Genomic DNA, 19,726 nt, shown 5'->3' with positions numbered 1-19,726 from the left:
AGGTCTCAGAATTCAGAAATTTACATGTGGGTTTTCCGATTCTAAGTCCTATTTTCCATAACATAAAAACAAGTTATGCCACATAGTATGTGCAAGATACACTCATCTATTTTATTGTAATTAACTTAAAATAATGGAATACCTGATCCCCCATAATTAAAAACTTCCAATTTTCCCCTGTATGCCGACTTCCAGGTGGAATTATGCAAAGCAGAAAGAGCTAAAACACCTTAATTAGCTATGCAAAACTGCAAAACAGCAACCACTTCTAGTTGCCTGGCATATACTTGTTTGTTTAATTACTACCCGACAATGCTGGGAGGTCCTTCCCTTGAGCTCAGGTGTATATCCTGCCACCACTCATTGGGTCAGAAGGAAATGATAGTCAAAGAGTGTCCAATAAACAGTGCCCACCGAGGGTTCTCTGTTCAGTAAAGGGACTTAGAGGCAGAAGAGAAGAGACAGCAAATGGGGTAATAGGTGTAATGGGTGCCGCCTTCAGTTAGAACACCCCCAGCAATCAGCCAAGGCCATGCCCCGACTTTGCTTCCTGAGGAAGGGGTTAGTTCTAGAGTTCAAATGGGTGGAACTGCTGCTCATAAATGTCCAATGAATTTGTTTCCAAGCATTTTCTCAATCAAAGAGTGAAGCTATTTAGGAATGGTTTTCTAGAACAAATGGCAAAGTTAAGTTGACATGTGTGATGTCAGACTTCAGTCTTGATAGGTAAGCTTTATGGATGTCATTGGCCTTAGTTCTCATCAGCAAGTCAGCCTGAGATAAGAGAGAAGTTAGGGGCATCCTCTCTTGGCCTGGGGTGAGGTGGAACGACTGTGCTCACACACATCCTAAAAATGGAAAGGGATATCATCTGTTGGGGGCCCACCCACGCCTATTTTAGGGCCCTCCGTTCAGTGTGGCTCATCTGGATGGGTCGTGTCTACTGGATGGGTCGTGTCTACACAGAAGAGCGCCATGTGTAAAGCGTGGGTGGCTGAGTGGTTACTGTTCTTCTCTTTCTGAATGTGAACTGCTCACTCTCCAGGAAGACCCCCAGGACAACCTGTGGTTAGGCAAAGCTCTGTCTATTCACCTACCGAGGAGAGAGGAACATCACCCACACAGACTTACGTCGTCTGTGTCTGAGGGAGGAAGGCCAAGGCAGAGAAGTATAGGATTTCGAGGTTGAGAACCAGGTGGTTTAAGGAAGGTCTTGCAATTCCAGGGTCCAATTAAGGTAGGACAAAGTCATTACCTAAGAGTGTAGAACTACTGAGGTAAGGGTGGTAAAGGGGTTTTGATACAAAATCGGAGTTAGAAAACAAGAAATGAGAACCTCTTTTGTCTCTACATGAAAATCTTCATTAAAAATAAAAGCCGACTTGTCTGGCAGTCAATGGTTCGGACCAGCAGGGGTCCTGGGCAGTGAGGAGTATGGCCCACCAAGCCTGTGTCCAGACGGGAGAAGTTCAGAGGGGCACGGAGGCCTCGTGTCTCAGGGAGGAGTTTCTCTTTCCCTGTTCCAGGAGCAGAACGTGAGCTAATAACTTTCCAAGGGCCACAGACCTTCAAGTCCAGCAGATTTCCTGGGACTGTTTCCATAAGGACATTAGACTTTCCTTCCTCTCTACAAGAAGAGTGACTAGTGCAGAGTTAGTTCTGCTCTGATTTTGAAACCTGAAAAAGCTTTGATGATAACGGCACAAGCTCTCTGTAGCAACACCACACACGAAAGCCGACTGCTGAAAGCTGTCTGAAAAAAGGACTTTTCAAGTCTTTTCAGCATCAAATTTAAGATCATGGCCTTCATTTAGATTGTGTATTTCCATCTTACTCCCTTCTCGAATTTCATATTTCACACAGTTACTGGGGGAAAAAATCACCACTATATCTTGGATGTAGCAATGTTGCAAAGGAATAATTAAATTAGATTTCAAGACAACAAAAACTGAATTTCCATCTCTATTCCCCTGTGTTATATACCAGTTAACTGCCAGTGTATTTTGCTATGTATTTGACTGTGTATACATTCTCAATAATTTGTACAAAAAATTCTGAGGTTTCATAATCATCAGCAATTATTATAAGTTTTACTCTTACCATAACATTTAGGTATAGACCAGTTGACTGATACAATTTCAACATATGAAGCGCATTCCAAGCTACATTTAGGATGTGTGTCTAAATCTGAAAGTGTGGTCAGATAGATGTTAACAATGAATCTGCGTGACATGCCTAATTCTTGTTTTTGAGATTAACATTGATGGCAACTGATAGGATCTCACACTCACTGATGATGCAGAATAAGCTCAGTTCTGTTGTAAAAAAAAAGGACACTGAATTCATTCAGCTCATCAGTTACAGAGGTCAAGCAAAGGTAAATTGGTAAAGGTAAAAGGTAAGAGGTCAAACCAAAGGTAAATTGGTAGGTTTTCACCACTTCACAAGGCCAAGTGATATTCTAGTACCAGCCAAGGCATTGCTCTTAACATTCCCTGTCTTTCCTTTGAAGAGTTCACTGAGAAACAGAAAATTCAGGAATTGAAACAAAACAGCACTACTTTTTAATTTGTTAATTCAACTTTTATGTTTTTGTAGAGAGTAAGGTTTGTATGCATGCTCCAAGAAAGGTGAGGGGCCTGGTTTGGAGAGATACACCATCCCTGAGGGGTGGGGCCTTTGAGCTTTTATTGGATAATAATCAGATTTAAAAAGGGGGGACTGCTGTTGTGTGGTCCTGGGCTGTTGGGGCATTGTAACTGGAGGCTGCAGTTTGTTCTGAGTTATCTTCCACTTCTGGGTGTGGGGAGCCATTAATTCTGTTCTCGCTTTCCAGTAATAAACAGATGTATAAAATTAAAGTTGATGTGTCCTAAACAACACACATTTGAATGTACATGATAAAATGCATGTCTTTTTATAGCTTCAGTTCTTTCACTCAGTATAATTATTTTGAGGTTAACTTACTCAATAAGGGGTATCAGTAGCCCATTCTCTTTCACTGCTGAAAAGCAGTCTGTTGTGTGCGGACCCAACTGTGGCTTTAACCCGTCACGTGCTGACAGCCGCCGGGGTTATAGCCAGCTTTGGGTTATTACAATGAAGTTGCTATAAACACTCATTTGTAATTCTTGGTAGGAATATCTTTTCCTTTCTCTTAAGTAAATACTTAGGAATGGAATTGTTGGATCCTATGATAGCTCTATGTACCATTGCCAAACTGCTTTACAAAGGCACCGCACCATTTTTCATTTTCACCAGAAATTCCATTTCTAGTCCTTAGAAGACAAAGGACATGTTTTCTCGATAACTTTCAGCCAGGAACTTCTCATGTCTCAGAGAAGGTCATCAGGCCCCCCCACCATCCCCCCATGCAATACCATAGCCCACCTCCTATAGACCAGCTGTGGAATCCTTCGCAGGCCTTAAGTGAGGTGGGGCTCTGTCCCTTTAAGGACATGCTCACCAGGGTAATCTCACTTATATCGCTTCAGAGTCACCTGACTTGAGACCTTAGCTACATCAGTGGTATCCTTCACCTGTGTCATATAATGCAGCCTAATCACAGGCCTGAAATCAATCACATCCTTTATCATCCCCTGGAAAGTGGTAGGTCATCAGGACCAAAAGTTATTCCTTTGACGGGATCACTAAACTTGATACAACTCCAGTCAGATTGTTTAGGAAAAAGAGACGACATTCTTGCACCGTCTGCATTTAATTTAGGACACATATTATGAGGGAGTGTTACTAAAAATAGGTGTAGCTTTTTAAAAATTCAATCTGACAAATTCTGACTTGGTTTGTGGTATTCAGACCAATTATAGTTAGTGTGGCTGTTATGGTTAAGTGTAAATCAACTGTCTAGCTATTTTTTCTATTTTTCTATCTGTCATTTATGCTTTTTTTTACAACATTTTTGCCTTCTTTTTTTATTAATTAAATATGTCTTATACCATTTTTTCTTCTGTGTTTGGTTGCTTTAGAAATTATTTGAGGGCTTTTAGCATACATTTTTAATTTATCATAGTCTATATTCATGAAAATGTAACCATTTCTCAGTTAGCCTGAAAATCTTACACTATTTTCTCCCCTAGCTTTTGTTATATTGTTGACATGTTTTAATTTTACATATTTTAGAAAACCTGTACTACATTGTTATTATTTTGCTTAGATATTCAATGACCTTTTAAAAAAATTAATCATTTCTTCTGACAAGTTTAATCTGCCCTTAACCCTCTCCAGTGTAATTTTCATGTCAGACAGTGTAGATTTTTTACATTTTCTGTTTTTCTATTAACTTTCTTTTTTGTTAAAACAGAATACAACAACTGTTTAACATGCTCATATTGATTATAACATCTCGTCTCTTCTGAGCAATTGTGATCAATTGATCCTTCTCCTGTTTCACACTTTCCTACTTTTAACACGCCTGATAATTTTTTACTGCCAGAGGTTGTGGTTTTCATCTTATTGAAAGCTACATATTTTTATAATCCCATAATGTAATTTTTATAATCCCATAATCTACTCGTGCTTTCTTATGGGATGCAGTTATGTTACTTGGAAACTGATCCTTTCAGATTTTCATTTTAAGTTTTTTACATGCAAACAGAGCTACACTGAACTAAATTACTCACTCTATGGACACAAGGCTTTTTTTGTACTCTCCCAGTCATCCATGAATCTTGAGGGTGTTCAGTGTGGTTGGTAAAAAAAGCACTATACCAGCAGCTTGGGGTCTTTTAATGGCTCTTCCACCATAGTTCTTTATCTGCTCAGTTCACGCATCTCCAGGACTCTGTCTGGAAACTCTCGGCTTCCACGAGCCCTTAGCTCACTTTCCTCAACTTAGGGACGACAGAGCATTCTGCCAAGGTGTCCTCTCCTTGCGCTGTGGCAGAAGACTCAATCGCAGCAATAAACTGAGCTAATTGAAAGAATATCCTTGTTCATTTTCTGTTTCTCGGAGATCACTGTCTTTTGTCTGAGGCCCTGCATTTTACAAAGCATTTTTTCATATATTTTGTCCATTTCATGGTCGTTTGGGGCAGGAAGGAAAAGTCAGTTGTTGTTATCGCATCTTGGGCAGCAATGGAATACATGGATGATGATGATATTATTATTATTATTATTATTATTATTATTTTAATGACAGTGTCCTAGCAAGAGCAAGCCAGGCAAAATGGTTCATCAGCAATAGTTTTCTCAAATCTGAAAAGAGTACATTATGTTTAATTGTAGTTATAGTTTTCATTTCTGCATTGTGTCGTGAAGGAATGAAATATACATATATATACACACAATTGTTTTTATAACCCTTATGTCTCTGGTGTTATATATGTTCTATGTACTCTAACTCCCATGGGACACTTCTGAGAAAAAGAATAATGGACAGGATATAATTCAATTAGTCTTGAATCCTGGCCACAATTGTTTTCATACCATCAAAACCCCACCTCACAAACCTTACAGTAACCTGTTGCCTGGAGACAAAAGGCCCTCACAGCATTACACACACACACACAGCCCATAAAAATGTGATCTGGTCAATGACTTTTAATAATCGAATCATGATTTCAACTACACTGCTTTGTTTTATTTCACATTATTCTCAATATTTTTTACTTTCCTTTATAAAGAAATTTTGGTGACTCTTTTCATTAAGATGAGTAACTTAACATTAAAGATTTAATGTTAAAGGTTTCGTATTTAATGTGATATTTTGGCTTAAGATACGAAATACCTTCACCAAAGGAAAATTTTACTTTTTTTCTATTTGGCTAGTGTGCCAAATAGAAATATGAGGACTAGGTGAGTGGGAACATTTTAATCTAGTCTAATCTAATAATAATAATTATTATTATTGAATTTGCAACAATAATAATAATGCTAGAAGAATAAATAAGAATAAAGGATAAGCATGGAATGATGAATCACAAATCTCTTGATTGCTGCACATCTAAGACATACTGTTTATTATTATTATTTTAGCCATTCTGAGCTCACTTTAAGAAGACATTGGCGAGGAAACAAGGGAATACTGTCAGTGTTGAAATGGTGAGTGATGTTGCTTTGTAGCTATTATTCTTGTTATAAAATATTATTCATATAAAAATAATAAATAAAATAAGTAAGCAAAATAATACATTTCCCCATGTCTACGTCACTTAAACACCATGCATTAGGACAACTGTGCCTACACGCACTTGGCATTTGCAGATATTACACCCAACACACTCTGCCCCTCACTACACACACGTGATTTCTTTTGAGCTTGTGTTGATTTTCCACATTGTTTAAATAGCAAAAATCTGTTTTTTAAACAATAAAATGTAAAACAGATAATTATGATTATGAAGTTTTAATTTAGTAATCTTGAATGAAAACTTATTTGAAAACATTTTGCATCTTGAGCTACATTTTAGCTGCATGACCTCAGGAAAAACAGTGACAACAAAGGAATCGAGCAGAATGAGGGGCAGAAAAAGGTCTGGCCCAGGAGGATGGAGCTCGGATGGCAAAGCCTGTTGGGGGATCAAAAGGAGACTAGGACAAGTCTACACTCAAGTAGAATCTCATGCAAATAGACCAAGTCCAAGGAAGAATGGCCCGGAAGCGGGCAAGAAGCTCAGCTTAGGCACCAGGGCATCAAGATGGCAGGGACCCGCTGGAGCTCCGCGGACGGGTGCTCCCAGGTGCTCTCAGCACTGCCCTGGCTTGTGCTGATCTGACATGCCAGTGTTGTAAAACTGGCAAATCTAGAGTAAGAAACGAGAGTAAAAGCTACTATTATTGAGTGCTCTTGACTCCTTTTATCCCATCAGTCCTCACAACCATACCTCGAGGTAGGTGCCTTTATTCCTATTTTATAGAGGAGGAAACTGTGTCTGAAAGTAACTAATTGACTCACTGGTTCAACCAAGTGAAAACGGCACCTAGAGTTCAGTCCTGGGCCTCCTTTCTCTCAAAACTTTCCCTCGTGGTCATATGCAGAGCAACGGCAAGGAGGTGCCTGTACGTTGTTTCGTGATTTGTCCTGAAGAACAGGTAAGTGTGGCGATTGTAAGGCGCGAGGGTGGAAGAGGATATGAGGGGATAAATGGTAATGGAAAAAATACAATAACGTTTTACTGTAATTTAGTTTTAAAAAACAGAAAAGTTGAATAAGAGGCCTTTTGGAAACTAGACTGACTACTTGTAAAAATGCATTTCTGTTTAATTTGCCTTACACTCCGTGCGTCAGCATTTATATTATTGGGGTGCCAGATCAGTGAAATGCAGCGTACCCACACTATTTCACTTTCTCGCTGATGCTTGGCTTTGTGTCCATACAGCCAGGAACTTGAGTTCCCAATTTTTTTCACCACTGAAAAATTTTCAGGTGTATTCGAAAGGTGAATTTTGATTGATGACGTCCTGAGTACTCTCATTCGGTGATCAGTCAGAACGACTAACAAGCCTGCCTTCTTTTTATGTAGGTCTTGGTTTTCTTGGTATAATTTTCAGGTATTAATCATAAAAGACTGAGAATGGTTCTACTGACAGGCTCTTCAAATTTTCTGTGATTTCCGTCTATACGTTTCCTAAATGTAAAACACAACAAAGTGATCGATAGTGATTGGAGGTGGGGTGCGTCAGGGTTCTCCAGAGGAACGGAACGAAGGACCTTAGCTCAGGGGACCAGGAGGGTTTGCAAAACTGGAGTGTGCAGGGCAGGGCGGCAGGCTGGCAACTCTGGCAAGAGTTCGGTTTGCAGTGTAGAGGCAGAATTTCTGTTCCCGCAGAAAATCTCAGTTTTTGCTCTCAAAGCTTCTAACCTGTTGGATGAGATCCACCCAAATTCACTCTCGTCAACCCCTTTACCTAAAGTCATCTGAGTGTGTAGACGTCAACCACATGGACAGAACACCTTACTGGGTACAACAGACAAGTTGACACAGAAAACTACCTGTCGCACTAATACAGCATGATATTTCTCAGAGTACACATGAAGACATTCCTAGCAGAATATGGAGAAATTTTTAGGAGTCCAAGAGTCACCGAGTTAAAGATCTGATGGGTATTAATGAGAACTTCCCATCTCTTCTTGGGTAGACTAACCTGCTCTGGTGTGGTTTTGCTCCCACAAGCCTTCGACTTCCCTCTCTAGTTTGCCCAGGTCTGATGCTTCTCTGCTCCCCACAGCGATACAGTGAGACTTTCCCGAGAATTCTGTAAAGGAAAACTAAGGACACATCATGACATCTTTTCTCTGTGATATAAGATGCCACCGTCAGATTTTCACTCCACTGAAACTTGGTGTTAGATTTGGTTTGAAATTATTTTCATGGCAATCCATGTGGGCTGTTAATTAATTAGAGTTTGCATTCACATCTATTCCCATCCTATAAACCCTCCTTTAATTATGGTTGGGTTATTTGTTCAAGTCAATGTTCTTTTAAAAAAGAGAGATCCTTTTAACACTGAAACATAGTCTTCAGTGAGAATCTCATGTGTGAAGTGTAATATTTCATCTTGTCCGTGGGGAGAGGACATAACAAGCCCACGCGCCCCAGTGGATGGTACGAATTTTTCTATTTTGATTTTCTGGGTGATTGTGAGGTGTTAATTGGCCAAACACTGACCGCACTGACACAGTTGCTATTTGCCACAGTGTATCTGGACTTAAAAAATTGGCAGAAGATACTTTTTGAATTTCTTCCCTAAGTTCCTCATTGTGCATTTTTCACCTCTTCCCACTACTTTGGGAACGAGCACTAACTCCAGCCATGTGACAAACTGCTCACTGCTTCACTCTGGGTCTTCGGACACATGGTCCGGGCTCAGCAAACAGCACTGACAGCCTCGTTTAAACAACAACAAAACTCATTTGCCAAGATACACTCGGAAAAATCATCAGTCTTAAAGCAGAAATCAGTTGGTATTATCACCACAATGAATTGATGGATAAGAATGTCTTTGAGGTTATTCACTCTAATACTGTTTTAAGTAGTTCTCTTGTTGACCTGGCTTTGGATGTGCCCTTGAGCCCATTCTCATCACCCATGTCTCAAGTCAGACAAACATTTGCCATATTTAGGCTTTCCTTCTAAATAACTTCCTCCGTTGTCTGGCCATCGACTGTTCTTACTGGAGCGAACTGCAGTATGTCACATTCCCCGTGGTCTTCCATTCCACACCGTTCACGATATCTTGCACACAGGACATTCCCCCTGAATGTCCACGGGGTCAGGCATTGTCTTTCTAAAAAATTGTAATATGGTGGTGGAATCCTCTCAGAATCAATGATTGCAGTTTGTTTATTACATCTTATAGATCTAAACCAAAAGTATCCTTTGTAATGATGTTATCAATCACCCTTTCATTGGGGGAGGTTAAGGAGGGAAATGAATCACCCAGTGGCAACATGATTTTGCAGAGGACATTTCTCTGTGAAGAAACAAAGGAAAAAGTATTTGTAGGATGCCTACTTTGTGCCAGGCGCTATTCATTAATATTCGCTGCTTTCTTACTCTGCCCACCAACATCTGTAGCTGGTCTTACAGGCCCATAATACCTGAATAAAATCCCTTGGGCTGGATGTCTCAGAATTCATAAATCTTCAAGTTTTAGGGCCTGGGGTATCACCCTGCAATCAACATTAATATTTCCTCAGTGACATGTACAAATAACTGCAGAGGATGAAATAAGTAAAGGCTCTAAATAAATTCATGTCAGTTCTGGTCAGGTGTGCTGGCAATGGGTACAGGTCAGAATAGATTTTGCTGCCAAATAAGAAAAAAATGAGCAGTTTTCAAGTTTTGGTATTGTGAATAAGGGTGAGTGAACCTGTGTTACCTGAACTTTTGAATGGTTAATAGAATCAGGGACACAGAATTTAAACCCAGGCCTGGCTTGATCCAGAAACCTTTCTTGTTGTTGTGTTATTGAACCTAAATTAAAGATGGATGCACAGATATTCTTTAAGTATATTTAGAAAATTGGATTCACCAAGGGACACTAAAAATAAAGGCTTTCAAAGATTACCCATCCCTGAATCAGTATTTTAAATACTTTTAAACAGTTTTCCACTGTGACTACTCATCACAGAACCACAGGGAAGGTTCTTTTTTCACACTCTGGAATTTAACATATTCAATAACAGGGAAACTCATATTCTTGCCTTATCTAATCTCAAATGAACTCAAGATGCTGATAAGAGGTTGCTTTGGCACGGAAACTTGGGTGTTAGATTTGGTTTGAAATTATTTTCATGGCAGTCCATATGGGTTGTTAATTAATTAGAGTTTGCATTCCCATCTATTCCCATCCTATCAAGGCCTCCCTCTTTCAAGCCCACAAGGAGGTGCAGATTATTAGCAGGGACTAACTGGACGCCCTGGGCGTGATGGCAGTACTGTGCTGCCTGGACAAGAAAAGTTGGCAGAAGGACTGCAAATGCTCTGGATGCGGCTCAGCCAGAACTTCGACCAGGGCTTTCAGCAAAACACGATGTTATCCCGAATACCAGATGCTGCGTGCTAAAACTCTTGGACCAAGGAGTCCTTTTTTGGAAGGCCAAATGTAGTCCCCATGTATTGCAATGAGCCAAAATTTTCTACACTTACCGCACTACCCTTAGGTGAACTTCCCATAATTATCCCGCAAACAAAGAAACACAGACTAATCCTAGTGGAATGCTTTCAACTGGAAATAAATGGCATATTGTGACTGCCTTCAGTGAAAGCTTAGGAATAATTCATGCCTTACGGTCTAAAAAAAAATGGCCCTTAAAAAATCAGTAAAATTTTTACTCCTTTGCTGCCATCCTCAGTTAATGGGAAGCCTATTTTAAGCTAATCAGTCATCACAAAAATTTACACTGTAGTCAAATTCATTGACGATTTGGCAAGAAATTTTCTATTTCATCCATAAATATGATTTAATAATTACAAAAACAATTTTAATTGACCATGTCTAGGGATTCACTATCAAGTTCTAGTCACTCGGAGAAAAAAGCTCTTAAGAATGTAACATGGTGGCCAACATTTAGAAAGACATTACACATTTTAAAAGATGCCAAATATATTATGCCTACTTTCCTTTTTATTGATAGAATGCAAAGTTAAAATTAGACCCTATGCTACGTTAACATAAAACTGAATTTATCTAAGAGAACTATTAAATAAAAAAGTAAAGTTGATAACTTAGATTCTACTTTTGATCTTGTAAAAAAAAAACCATTTGCAATCTACTTATCATGTTGGCCTAAAAATATAGCACCTAGGTACTTCTAGCATGAAAATCCCACAGTGGGTTTGAAGTGAAAATAAACAATCCTCTACCTATACCAATGATTAAAACTTCTAAAATGACATCATTCCTGAGATTCAGTGGAATTTTTCTAATTGCTGGCAAAATTACTTGAGTCACAAATCATGGGAAGCATTCTCTACATGAACAATGTAATGGTGTCCACATTACTCTTCGCAAAATTTTCCTTTGACTCCTTTTCCAACAATTGGATCAACTTATATCTCTGTTTTCTAAAAAGGCTTCATATTCTCCAAAAAGTGGTTCAGTACCTCTAATATAATGTATTCGTGGCCACTTTTGGCTACTTTATAAATGCTTATCATCTATATAGAAACTTTTCTTACTAATAATTCCCTTTATAATATCACAAACTTGGTATTTACTGTGACACTATTTTGGGTGTTAGTTGGCACTTCCATCATCCTGCTCATATTTATAGCTGAGATAGAAAATACATAATTATTAGCTGACTAGTTCATTAGGAAACTCACTCAGGCATAGGAAGTAAAATATACCCAGAAAAGACATCACAATACACAGAAAAAAATTGGAAGATGACAACTTTTTTTTTCCTGGCTAAAAATACAAATAAAGAGAGCTGAACCAAATAAAAACAGACCAACCATACAAACATTTCATTTCTGTTCAATTTAGTTATGACATATAAAAATTGGCTAGCCAAGAATTGGGAGACAAGCTGGAATTGAGACAGACTTGTTGTCATCCTTAATTTAATTGTGCCTTTAAACATAGGAAAAAAGTAGAAAGATAAGAGAATACACAGGAGATTGTATGGCATGTAGAAAGGAGGAGTTAGATCCTTATCAACACAATCCCAAGGGTTTTTGATATGTTTACACACACGTGTTCTTGTACAGGATGTATAAATTAATAATACAGCTTAGCTATCTATTTTTGTTCTAATTACTTACTGAAACAATGTTATTAAAACCTCAAATATCAAAGACCCAAGGACTAGATTGCAGAGCAGGGAAGGACCACAAATTAACAATAGTTTTGGAATAACAAGCCAGGGTTCTCCAACAGAAACACACCCAACAGAATAGACAGGGCGAGCTGTGTATCAGATATTGTAGGAACTGGTTAACATGCTGTGGCAACTGAGGCCTGAAAAGCAGGAGCTCATACGCCCAAGGCCATTAGAAGGTGGACTTCCCAGATCGAGAAGTGAGCCCATAGGGGGCAGGAGTGGAGCCAGGAAGGGAAGGGTATGGGAGGGTAAACAGTGATGGCCAGAGACCTGACTTGGAGTGGTGGCCACACGACACAGTGTACAGATGGGTGTGACGGGGAGTTGTGCACCTGAAACCTATATAACTTGGCAAATCAGTGTCACTCCAATAAATTCAACGAAAAGGAAAAAATAAATGTGCGTTGTTGTGTTCTAGAAAAAGGAGGAGAAGAAGAGAGCATTTTTGACCTTCCTCTGCCCTTTGCTCTGCTGGAATCTGCAGTGGACTGGTCAGGGTCCACCTGCATTGGTGACCACAGGCCTTTCCACAGAACTCAGTCCACTGAGTCAAGTGTGACTCCCTTCTGGAAACAGCATCACAGACCACCACCTTTCCTCATCACAGCATCACCCAGAAGTGTATCTGGGTGCCCTTTACCCTTGACAAGTTGACACATAAAATTAATCATCACAAGTTATAAGAAAAATATTGGCTGGAAACTTCTCTACATGAAGGACTGGTTGATTATGGCAGATGTGATAGAGGAATTCTGGCCCATCGATTGGTGTTTCTGTCTTGGCAAGTTCACGGGGAGCCAGTCTAGTCCTTGGGCCAGCAGGGCAAGACTCTGATTACTTGTTACTTTGGTTCAACAGGAGGAAGCGATGAAGCACCCAAGAACATATTTACACTGTTCAAACACTTCGCCTAAAAGAAACAGAAGATATAGAGACCAGGAGGTCAATTTATTAATTTTCCAAGGGAAATTTATAATGTGAGAATAATAGGCCTACTTGACCAATTATATATCAGCATATCTTTTCCTTAATCAATGGTTCTCTATAGCCCTGAATTAATTCATTCAGTTTCTCCAACACCATCCACTTATTTAAGGTTGAACAACACATTTTAATTCTCTGTCGATGGCTGCAACCCCTGAAAGGAGGCAAACCTTTGGTTCATAGGATTCACCAAACTCAAATTATTCTTTCAAGCTTCACTGACACTCACCTGGGGCATGTGCCTGTTGGGTAAGATGTCTGACACAGTCGTCTATGTTTACTGTGCATGATTTCTACGTTGGACCTTCTCCTGCAGTTCAATTCAAATAAATTAGCTGTAGGCTTGCTGCAACTCCACTGTGCATAGCAAACGGGTGTGACCTGAGGTGTTCTTCTCAAATGTGACGGAGTGGAAGGGGCGCTAAGCTTTGACTCAGAAGCACTGCCGGTCCAGGCTGCTTCTGCCGCTCACTGGGTGTCAGACTTGGGGCAAATCACTCGTCACAGGTGGCTCACATAGGACATATCTTACAGATTGGTTTTGAGGACCAAGTTCTATGAGAGAATCATATACTAGTGGCTTTTGAAATGTAATTCCTGCCCTGGCTAGGTGACTCAGTTCATTGGAGTATCATCCTGTACATCAAAAAGGCTGTGAGTTTGATCTCTGGTCAGGGCTCATACCTGGGTTGCAGGTATGATTCCGTGTCAGGGCATGTATGGGAAGCAACCGATTTATGTTTCTCTTCCACATTGATGTATGTGTGTGTCTCTCTCTCTGTCTCCTTCTTTCTCTAAAATCAATAAGCATATCCTCAGGTGAGGGTTAAAATAATTAAAAAATAAAATATGATTTCTGGGTCAATGAATGATAACATGATAAAAGACACAGAAGGAGCTTGATCTGAGCAGGGATCTATGCCCAGAGTCGACTGGTTCTGAGTGCCCTGAGCTGCTCCCAGAAATGGTGATGAGAGATGAAAGTCTGATAATCAGACAATACGCAACAAGCTGTGTTCCTCAATAGGAAGTCACCTCATCAAAATATGAACTCAAAGAATTAGAGGTTCCCTCCTGATAATAAAATAGAGAGCACTTAATAATGATTTCAATGTCCTTGATGATAAATTATGAGCATCGTATTAGTTTGCTAGAGCTGCCATAACAAAATACCATAGACTGGGAAGCTTAAAAAGAAATGTATTTTCTCACAGCCCTAGAAGCTGCAAGTCCAAGATCAAGGTGACTGCAGGTTCAGTTTCTCTTTGAGGCCTCAGCCTTTGGCTCACAGATGGCCATGTTCTCATGGTGTTCTTGCATGATCTTTCCTTTGGACATATGTGTGCTGGTATTTTTTCCTCATCATAGTGCACTCATCATAGTTCATGAGACCAATATGTTCTCATGACTCATTTAAACTTAATTACCTTTTTAAAGGTCCTGCCTCTAGGTACAGTCATGTTGGGACTTAGAGATTCAATATGTAAAATTGGTGGGGACACGGTTCAGTTCAGATCAAGGGCCTATTCATATGCAGTGGGAGTGGGAATAAAAAGAAGGAAAAAATTGGAGGCATTTTTGAGATGAAATAAAAACCTTATTTGATCAACCAAATGTAGGAAGTAGGAAAAGGAGAACAGAGTTGAAAAGACCTCCTTGGTCATTGTCATATGCCAGACGTCTTGCTATGTGCCGGGAACACATAGCAAGACGCAGCCCCTGCATTTGAAGAACAGAGGCTAATTCTGAAGCAGCAAAAGGAAATCTTGTATCTAGAACAAACGAAGTTACTTAGCTCCATATCTAAGTTCCACAACCATGCACATTCTAAGATTCTCTTTGAGGGACTATAGGCAGGGGATTTGTCAGACATGGTTTAGAATCAAGAATGTGTAATCCACCAGCTAGTGGTTAATATTTCCAAACCTCGGTTTCTTCATCTGCCGCACATGACCAATGGCACATGCCTTCCAGGACCGATGTAAGAATGGGGTGGAATGACATATGTAAGGTGTATAGCACGCTCCCAGGTCTACCATAGACATTCAATAAGTATCGTGAATAAAAAATTTACTAATTTACTAAATAAAAATCATGGTTTTCCCCCATGGAAGAGTGAAGATAGGGAGTGAGCAGTGGGGTGTGAGAGACAGAGATGAGACTGAAAGCTGTAAAAAAAGGTGACTGGGAACTCAAAAGTAGCTTTATTTTCTTAACAATTATAATTAAAATAAGTCATTTTCCTCTCCTCAGATAAATCTGAGGAGATGCCAGGTGTGACTTAGTGTAGTGGTTCCCAAGTTTTTGGTATGAAGAGTCCCTTTTAACATAAAAACAACAACAACCATACACTATGGTAGTAATTTTATCCTCAGTAATCATTCTTAAGAAACAACAACACAAATTTACTCTAAACCTAATAAAATTAAACAAGTAAATTAGTACTTTATGTACCACATCGAAATGACTGATAAAGATATCACTGTGATACGTACTCAGTGTATAAATATTCACCTGTATGTCAGCATCTCTGAAATAAGTCTGTTGAACTCTGAAGGCCCATAGCCTATAAATATGGGTCTGTTGGCTATTTACAGACCAAATGTAGATGTTAGCAAATGTCTGCTCATAATTCAGTTGAGTAATTTATTTAATCTCTTAGAACCTCCATTGAATAGTATTCATATTACCAACTGTATATTTATCATTAATCAGTTATGAAGTGCAAATGAGATCAAGCATAAAAAAGTTCACAGTGAAAGGCCTGGTTCTCTTCTGTTACCATATTTGCAGCAATCAAAGCTATCAAAAGAGAAAGTGTGTGAAATTATAATACTAGTAGAGGTCATTGTAGAGTAATCTTCCAGGGAGATGGCCAAGTTCTTTGTCTACTCTCTGCCTCCTGACACGCCCGACACCCTGCACGCCTGTGTGAGAGCTTCCAACCCCACATTCTTCAACTATCACATAGAAAAAATTTCCCAGTGGAAATGTCATGCCATACCACATGCCATTTTTAACCCAAGGAAAACACATGATAATACGGCTTAAATGATGTTGGACATAGACCTCGCATCTTCCCACAGAAGAATAGAATCCATAAAAATGTCTAGAGGAAGATCGTCTGATTCAGGTGGGGCACGGCCAACGCCGCTCTTTTGGGAGCATCAGGAAAACAAACAGCCCATGACGGCAAAGGACAGACGGACGATGCAAAAAACAGTCAGAATGCATGAGTAACTGTATTTGAAATCGTACTTCCAGGTGCTCATACACATAAACTAATGTCTTTTAAATGAGTTGCAGGTTATAGAGAAGAGAAATTCAGGACACCAGGAGTTTGAGGAGAAGCCACAGAAAAATAAGCAAGGCGCGTCACTTGTTAATGATTATATAATTTACTGTAAGTGACAAATTCTATATTGTAGATGAAAGTATTGTCCAAGGGGAGGGAAAAAACCCGGTGCTTAGTGTGGTATAACCTGGCAAAGCCTTCCATTCATGAAGGCCATTATTCAAAAGTCAGTGCTTTTCAAATGAAGGGATCTGAGGCAGACACAGGAGCTATCTGAGAAGATGTATAGCAAGAGCCAGAAGATTGAAAGACTATAACCTCTGAGATGCTTTAAAACAGAAGAGAGACAGGAAGAGACAGCCTGGCTGATCACAGAGAGATAACAAGACCAGAGAACTCCCAGCAGGCGAGCAAAGTTGGGGATGGAGGGAGGGCCCAGCAATCAGAAAACTAACTGCCAGGGGAGAAGAGAGGCGCGATGACTCCAGACACACAAAAATCTCAGTCCAAAGCCCAAGCGGACACATTCACAGAACATACAGTTCTGTCTGCTGCGTCCTCTTTTCAGCTCGATACTGTGTTTTGCTTACGTGTTACTGAATATTATCTCTTCAATTTATCTAGGGAGCTTTATTTTCTAAAGATGTCCTCAGAGACACGTCTCCAGCAAGCCTGTTTCTCATTAGTGGACATAATAAACAGGAGTGTGTTCACAGCGCAGCACCAGACAGAACAGAATTCCCCTTTCCTCCGGGGAGGCCCAGGGGGCTGAGAGCGGTGCTGGCACGGGTGGGGTGAATTTGGGGCCCAGCTGCCACAAGACAGTGGTCCCTGAGATCACCTTTAAGTAGCAACATGCACAACTCTGTGTGACACAAAGATACACTGTTGTCTTAAGTGGTTCTAAGATATAAAAATCCATGCATGCAGAACATAGAGTGTGTGGTGATTATAAAATGTTTACCTCCTATTCAGTAAATGTTGACTGTCCACTGTGGGCAATAAAGAGAAGATGAAGATGTCTCAGATGTTCTTAAGTAGCTTACAGTCTGGTGACTCATCTGATTTACTGTAAAAAATTAAACTCTTAGAAATCACTCTTTAATACCATAGGGGTGCTTAGAAAATACAGTTAAGCCAATTACAAGTTAGTGAAGCCAATTATAATTATTGGCATCAGTGGAAGTCAACAACGTTATCCTGGGGAGTAAATGAGAAAGTTTACAAATATGTGGATGAAAGAGAATATTTGCACATATTTTCACTGTTGTAAAATACTTCTCTAAGGCCCTGGCTAGCAAAATTGATCATCACAAGGACAAATCCACTTGCACATAGGCACTCACACTGTCTTCCTTCCACGGAGGTAACTTCACTGTCACGAGGGGTGCAGGCTGCGAGATTGAGGAATTCAGACAAAAGATGATGTAGCTAATCAACACAGAAGTACTTGGGAGGGTGGTATTGAATGAGGAGCCAGTAGAACATAATTAGAATGGTCTATATAAATCTTACTTTTTCTGAATTTGTACATAACAGTTTCCTGTGATATTACTGTAACCCCAGAGTAGTATGTATAGAATATCAGTGGTAAGTATGCAATGCGGTTCCTTTAAATGTTAAAAAATATATGCAGAGAATTTTCAAAAGAATATATTTTTATTACTGACTCTGTTAATATTAAGCAGAAGTCTAGTCCCAGGATAATTTCTGCAATATTCTGGGACCCCTCCACTTCAGGTATTAAAAGATAATATTGAACTAGTTCCAAAAGAGATTATTTAATCTAAAAATGCTCTTCATTGCCCAAACAGCTCATTAATTGCTTAAGAGTACATACTATCCCTATGTATTCACAAGACATTTAACTTTGTCATTTTTATTACTATAATACAAATTGAATTTTAAATCAGTTATTTCTGTCTTTGTAAAATAATTTTTAAAAGGAGTTCACATTGACATTGTATTTTTCTTGGTAACAAAATAGTAAGTCCAAGTTCAAAATTTTATGAAACGCAAACTGTTTGTAAAGGTCTCAGTACATGGCCTCGTGGGAGCTAAGATGCACATGCATTTTGAGACGATGGCAGGTGGAGTAAAAGAAATCGCTGTAAAAAGTTTACATAGATGGTGACTAGAATATTTTACACCAATTTTTGTAATCATTGCTTTTTCTAACTCTTGAGAAAATATATTCCAAATCTACACTATTAATGGAATGCCACTTTAATTGTGTCTCACTATGGAAAACTATCTGCAGCCTTGTTTGGCTTATGGGAGATAAAGAGGGTAGAGGAGTGGAAATGAGAAAAGGGAAGGCAAACAGAGAAGTCTGTGCCAGGAGAAGAGAGTCAGCTCAGGGAACAGGGATCTGGTCCCTGGGGTGTCATCCGGATAAAGCTCCCGGAGGACACTGGTGCAGACTGTAGACGGTGTCTGTTGGCTCCGACTCAAGTGACTATCACTTTGGAACGTAGCTTTTGTGCAGAGCTGCTGGCAGGGGTGGCCAAACTTTTGGCATCTCTGGGCCACCCTGGAAGAAGAAGACTTGTCTTGGGCCACACGTTAAATTCACAAACACTGATGAAAATTGATGAGCAAGAAGTGGTTTTAAATAAATTTACAGTTTTGAGTTGGGTTGCATTCATAGCCATCCTGGACTGCATGCAGCCCGTGCGCTGTGGGTTGGACACCCCTGAGAGGTTGACTAGGTCCCGCCAATCTTGCAGGAAGGAAGGTGTCTGTGAGAAGGCACAGGCACGTGTCTTTCATGAACGTTTGTCAGGTGGACTGCTCTCATCAGAAGACAGGGAAGAAATCTTTCACTGGAAGAGAGAAACCTTGAAGAAGTTACGGTCCATAAATAGCTAGTCTGGCAGCAGTCACAGAGCGCAGCTTTCAGGGATCCAAATTTAGGATCCATCATTTCCCTGCACCTAATCACCAACCAGGTCATCATACTACAGTAATTGCCTCAGGATTATTCAACTTTATTTCATCTTCACAATATATATATATACCTCCAAACTGATTCAAAGCAAAAATTCAACTCATACTTTGTTGCATTTTAGCAGAATGATGTTTGGAAAAGCAGTTTGCTTCTCAAAATTTATGAGTAGAAGAATGCAAACTATTCAGGGAGGATGCTGTGAGGGCCT

Source organism: Sturnira hondurensis, unplaced genomic scaffold (assembly GCF_014824575.4).
Source record: "Sturnira hondurensis isolate 20B ecotype Veracruz unplaced genomic scaffold, ASM1482457v3 Scaffold0008640, whole genome shotgun sequence".
Lineage (NCBI taxonomy): Eukaryota > Metazoa > Chordata > Mammalia > Chiroptera > Phyllostomidae > Sturnira > Sturnira hondurensis.
This window is presented reverse-complemented; position numbering follows the sequence as displayed.